Raw genomic sequence first — 6,732 nt, 5'->3', positions numbered from 1 at the left:
ACAGGTTGAACATCCCTAATCTGGAAATTCAAAATCTGAAATGCTCCAAAATCCAAAACGTTTTTAGTGCTGACATGATGCCATAAGTGAAAAATTCCATGAAGACCTCATGGCATATTCATGGTCAAAATTTTGCTTCATTCATAAACTTATTTAAAATATCTCATAAAATTACTTCAGGCTATGTGTATGAGATATATATGAAACATAAATAAATGTTATGTTTCGATTTGGCTACCATCTCCAAGCTATCTCATTGTGTATATACAAATATTTAAAATTCGCCAAAAAAATCTAAAATCTGGAACACTTCTGGTCCCAAGCATTTCAGATAAGGCATATTCAATCTTTATATCAATATGCTAGATATTCTCTGGGTAGAAGTCTCCTGCTCCTGTGAAGTCACTTGAGATATGTTCAAACCTCCAATTCCACGATGTGTGGAAACATAAGCTCTTTTTCCAAGTGTTGCATGAATTTATTGGGGCTTCTGTGGTTATGGTTTCTCGACCCTTGAGCTCAGGTTTCTGTACATGCTGTGTTTCACCCCACCCAACTTACCACCATTCACAAGACTTACAGGGAAATATCCTACAAGAAAACACTCATAACTGAAGTAGTTCCATAGAAGATTGATTGGGAAGGATATTATAATGAGGCGCTCGAGTTGGGGGAGGTAAGGCTGAAGTAATAGAAATAACTAGAAAGGAGACAGTTGCTATTGGATGCTTCTTAAAAGCCTCCTGTTGCACACCGTCTCTCCGGTTCTTCTGATTTTCTTGCTGTTCTGTCTTTGTCTCCACACATTTATCTCTCAAGAGCTGAACAAATTCCTTTCCTTGTCTCCTAGAGAAAAATTTAGTCGCAATTGTTTGTTTCTTGGTTTTTCCCGATCCTAATGTCTATAGTACCTAACCTCTGCGGAAAGTAGCTTAGCATAGTAATTACCCAAAGACATTTTTTTTTCCTTAGGTGAGTTCTTATTTTGTCTTGTCCATACGACTTTTGTGAAGAAAATGTTCTCATGTGAATGAAGCAGAAATGGCTTACTTGCAATAGCTGAGGTTTACATTCCCAAGTTAGGACTGCAGGGGGTGTCCTGAGGCTGATGTGTGTACCCAGCTCTTCACAGTGATAGCCATATCAGTTGCCACATTCACTCTATGATACAGCTACCTCTTCAAAAGTAGAGCAGCGTTTTCATAGGCAGGGGCATCTTTCTCTAGTTTCAAAGGAACAGATTTACTACTTGCAACTTTATAAGAAAAGTGGGTCTTTTCCTTTAGTTTAAGAAGTGACAAATATAACCTCCAAAAGCACTGAAAAAGAAAGAAGTGACAAGTGTGTTATTGGATTTTGCAGTATTAGCAAAACCCGACATTTTTTATATAATAAATTACTGAATTTGTACTGCTGTACCTTCATAATAAAATTACATTTATTATACAATAATTTATAAGTTAAGTTATAATTTATAAGTTATTATACAATGATTTATAAGTTGAAATACATGTTATCAAGTCAGAGGGTAGCTTCTTGTCATATTTTTGCAGAAATATTATCTGTAAAAGACCTTATTTCCAGAACAGGGTCATTAATCCGGAATATCTCAATAGTTGTCTTAGAAATGCTTCACGAGTTACAACAAAGAAACCAGAAGTAATTAAAAACATTTTATATCTTGGCAGGTGAACAGGGCCAAAACGGAACTGAAATATTAAAATTAACCCAATGGTGGTTGAGATTTTGCTTTCCATTTCATCCTCAATCCATCCACTTTCTGTGAATACACCAGCTCACACACACATAACCATTTTTGAAAGATAATATAGAAATATTTATTTTTGCAAATAATATGAGCTGAGTCCACAAAATGCCCAGACATTACCGTAGGCCTTACATGCTTATACTTTAGACATGTCTCCATATCTAAGAATTGTTTTACACTGTTGCTTAGCAACAATCTGGTCATTTAATTCAAAAGCTATTTCTAAACTACAAAGCCTTTTGTGAAAAAGAAATCAAATAATCTGATTTTTTTGTGTGTATAGACAAAATGCAGAGAAGGTCTTCTGTTTTGCATAAAAAGACTATAGTATTAAATCTGGAAAATAACACTGACTGAATTATTTGTTATAATTTTTAAGTCTTTGTATTTAAAATATTTAAAATAATGAAGTCAAGTGTCCTTTGCTCTGTTTATTCAGTTGCTGGTTAATGTGACATCCAATTTCTATCCTAAGTTAAATGTGTCTGAGAGCTAATCTTTTAAGGAAAGCCAGTTGAAAATGTGGTCCTTTGGGTTTTGTTTGTTTTGTTTTGCCTGAAGAAGAAAAGATTAAGGAGGTACTTAATATTTAAAACACATAAACATGTATTATAACCATAGTACTTTTGCATCTATTATAGAAACTTGCTACATTCTACCTGGTATTAGAGTTTTCTACATATTTTATTTCCCACACTATTGACTGCACTCTTTATAATCAGCTATCCTTTCTTATTTCAGTTCTCTATAATCTATTATTGTCTTGTATAAAACAGGCACTTCATAAATATATATCAAGTTTAATATATTAATAATAGTTAAAACGATAATAACAATGACATTTTTGACCAGTTATCTATGTGCCAAGCATTTTACTAATGATCTATTTTAATGGTAAGAACAACTATGGCTATTTTTTTCTGTTTCTATCAAGGGCAGAGAAGAAGAAAATCTTAAATTATAGCTACTATAGAGGTTGGGAAACACTAAAATAGGGGACCAAGAACTTGCATTCTTCCACATTGTGATAATAAAGTTAAATGCTTATATTTTTGGATACTAATGGGTTTCAATAATTGTTTTTCACAAACTTAGATCTCAGGCCACATCAGGAATAATAATTTATAGCATAGTGCAGTGGATATTTGTTGATTTGACCTGTGTCAAATTTTGTGTCACTGTTTTTGGTGTTTTCTTTTTAACCTAAGAAGTCTTCTCTCCATTCTCATTTTGTGTAGTTTCCAGTGGGACAACCCCAGCCCCCAACTTGAGAGAGAGGAACATAAGCCAGGCCTTCCCTTAGTGGCCTTCCCTTTGGCTATGGTAATCAAGTTAGCACTGTATAGTACATGCCCCCACAAAGGAAACAATTGGTAGCACTATCGTAACTGGGTAAAAAGGTGTGATCTTTTTATTGGGATTGCTGAGCTGGTTGAACTAAAGTCTAGAGTTACTTTTGGTCACTATTTCTTCAGCAATCTCTTTCTGAAAATGAATCTAGGGCAGAAGAAACATTGCCAAGGCAAACATCACAGAATAATTGTTGCTGTTGTGAAAGGAAAATAAAAACAAGGGAAACAATTCACTATGCCTAAAGGAAAAAATTAAGCTGAAAACTGAGTCACACAAGAAACTGCTTTTCCTTTTGTTGCTAAGCAGATAGCTACAGGTTAAAGGTTAAATCTCTCCACAAGTGACTACTCTATGTTCGCCCATCTTATGTAAAGTGCCAATTTACTGAGTAGGAGAGGAATATGTAATTGACTATTCCCATCTGCTCCCTTTCTGTTGCACTTGTGGATTACCATACACTCCCTCCTTCCCCTCCAGCCCACTTTTCCCCCTATAAATATTGAAGTTCTCAAATTCATCTTTGGAGAAAGTCACAGACCACAGACTGTTTCTGTGATTTTGTGTTCTTTTCTTCCAGGCATGTCTTTGACCTTGGCAAAATAAACTTCTAAATTGATTGAGTCCTGTCTCAGATACTTTTTGGTTTACACCGTCAATATTCACCAACAGATGTTAAAATCATTGAGTGAAAGTTTGAAGAGAAAAATGATATTAACGTAGTCTCAAAGTGTTTCCCTTTAGTTATTTATCAATTGCAAAGGGGAAAATGTTAATTTTACAATGGAAAAACCTGGTAGAGAAACCTTAACCTAAGTAATCAAGGTTAACATTGACAGAAATAATATATTTGGCACTGTGTTGCCCCAATAATATGTACTTAGAGGGGAAAAATAATTACTTCTGTTATTTGTGCCAAAAGTGCAAAACCTCAATCTAATCATAAAGAAACATCGTACAAAGACAAATTCAGGCACATCTACAGAATAACGGACCAGTACTTATACCAAGATAATGAAAGGTAAGAAAAGACTGTGGAAGTGTCACAAATAGAAAGAGACTAAAAAGACACAACATTAAATGCAATGTGGCAGCCTTGATTGGATCTTAGAAAAGAAAAAAAGATTTTCAGGGAAAAAACTACCTGATGAAATTCAAATAATATCTGTAGTTTAATAGTAGTGTTGTAACAATGTTAATTTCCTGGTTTTAAAATTATGGCTATCTAAATTTTTAACAGTAGAGAAAACTGAGGAAAGAATATATGTGAACTCTTTGTAATATATTCCTGATATGGTTTGGCTGTGTCCCCACCCAAATCTCACCTTGAATTGTAATAATCCCCACATGTCAAGGGTGGGGCCAGTGGGAGATAATTGAATCATTGCTGGGGGGGTTCCCCCATACTGTTCTCCTGGTAGCAAATAAATCTCATAAGATCTGATGGTTTTATAAATGGGAGTTCCCTTGCACACACTTTTTTTCTGCCACCATGTAAGACGTGACCTTGCTCTTCCTTTGTCTTCCAACATGATTGTGAGGGCTGCTTAGACATGTGGAATTGTGAGTCCATTAAACCACTTTTTCTTTATAAACTACCCAGTCTCGGGTATGCTTTTATTAGCAGTGTGAGAACGGACTAATATAATTCCCAACGTTCTTATAACTCCTAAATGTATTTTAAAATAAAAAGTTAAAGAAGCTTAGTCAAGAGATTAACAAAAATAGACTCCTGGCAATTCTATTTACCTCTGTCCAGCCATATTTGCACACAGACCTACCACTATGCTTTTCAGGTACATGGGTCAAAAAATTATGTAATCATTTTAATTGGGTTTCTTCTCACTTCCATGCAAAAGAGATATAACAAATATATATTTCTTTTTTTCTCTGGTGAATTTACTGTGGCCTGTGTAGAAAATATCTCATTACCAATGAGGTGCTTCACATAAGGGAATTTTCCAGATAACTTCTATACTCAAGGCAATAATTTTTTCAGTTTAATAATTGTGCAAGGAGGCTTTTCTATAATGTACTTTTCACTTTCCTGGCTTTGCTGTGGAGTACACAGAAGATGATTTTTTATTCATTCAATGACTTTGAGTCATCACTCTGAACATAAATCATCTTGTATAATAATAGCATGTGATGGCATCATGATCAATTGAGGTGTGGAAATGTATGTTTCTCTTCTACATTAATTGGCCTCTGCTAAGGATTTTGTCTATATTTATAATTTTTGTGAATCTTCCTCAGCTTATATGGTTTTATACACATTTTTCTGCTCTTAAACTATATTTAGCAGTTCTTCCCCCTGTAGAACTTGCTGCTACACATCTGCCTTAGAGAACACAATCTTAATAAAATCACATCTAAAATAATAGTCGTGCTCTGAATGAAGATCTTTCATATAATCAAAGTTCCTGTATTTTGTGCTATTGATTTTGGCCAAAGAGACTGGTTGGTTTTGTTTTCTTCATACTAACAAGTATGGACTATGATCTAGAAGGGTGAATTTAGTGAATGTATGACCTTGGAATATGAGAGTATAGTTCTATTAGAAATTAAGGTTTGTAGTTTACATTAATTATTAACATTTTTTAGCATTTGTTTTCTCAATAAGTCATCAGTATACTGTTCACTATGATACCTTTTCCAAAATGACCTATGAAAAATGAACATCACATATAACAAGAACTAAAGGTAGTTCCCTTGGGCAGATTAAATGTTTCTCCATGTGCCAGGGCCTGTGATTACTTTGATTAGTTCTTCCTGCTCACAGGACTATTCATGATATGTCTCTTATGACAGGTCTTTTGTCCTTGCTGATGTGAATTTAGAGGCTTTTCTTTTTCTTTCTTTTTTTTTGTATACATTTGTCCATTCCCTACAGCCAGCTTAAATGCCCATCCCTTTTTATCTCAGTATCCTTCAAAATTTGTCCCTTGCACATGTACTGAACTTGTAATTAATCTGAGCTGATTGCACTTTTCTTCACTGCCCATGTGCATCTATTATTATCCATTCTTCTTTTTTTTTCCTTCCTTCAAGTCAGCACACCAGCTATACTGTGCTGTCATTTCCTTGGCTTGGAATCAATTCTCTTTTGCTGCCAAGTGCCATAGATCCTATAAAGTGCTTCTGTTGCAGTAGTAATTTTGTTACCTAATATAAATGAAGAGCAAAACTTCAGAGCCATTACTATAAATAGCATAGAGCTTCTCAAATGTCTGCTACTGATTGTTCATCAGGCTGATTTTAATCTCTACTAATAGTCTTAATTCATAAATTGACATTTTAGCAATCCATTCTGGATTTTTTCCCACCACAGTGCAAATTAATTTTTCTTATTGTATGTAGAGAAATAGCTCTTCATTGTTTGTTTGTTCATTTTAGAACATTTATATTTAAATATATCTAATCCCAAAGAGAAAAAAGGAATTAAAAAGAAAATCCAGGATTTCCCATTATTTCTTATCCTTATGAACTATTTGCCCCTTAACCTTTTGAACAAAATATAATTTGGAGGGCCTTCTCTGGTACATTTTGTCAATTAGGATCATCAGTTGGTAAGCAAATATATGGACCATTGACTATGCTTAGGGTATAGTGTT

At 34.3% G+C, this 6,732-nt stretch overlaps 1 long non-coding RNA gene across 1 annotated transcript in view; it reads right to left on the bottom strand.

The window, feature by feature from the left end:
* Window positions 1-617: 617 nt before the first annotated feature.
* The window catches only part of LOC129460399 (uncharacterized), a 40,812-nt gene continuing 34,697 nt past the window's right edge, over window positions 618-6,732 (bottom strand). The window contains exon 3 of the long non-coding RNA XR_008650216.1: window positions 618-1,319. This is a non-coding gene — a long non-coding RNA (uncharacterized lncRNA). The remainder of the gene's footprint in view (window positions 1,320-6,732) is intronic.

This window comes from Symphalangus syndactylus, chromosome 13 (genome assembly GCF_028878055.3).
Source record: "Symphalangus syndactylus isolate Jambi chromosome 13, NHGRI_mSymSyn1-v2.1_pri, whole genome shotgun sequence".
NCBI lineage: Eukaryota > Metazoa > Chordata > Mammalia > Primates > Hylobatidae > Symphalangus > Symphalangus syndactylus.
The sequence above is the reverse complement of the archived record's forward strand: the minus strand, read 5'-3'. Positions and strand labels throughout refer to the sequence as shown.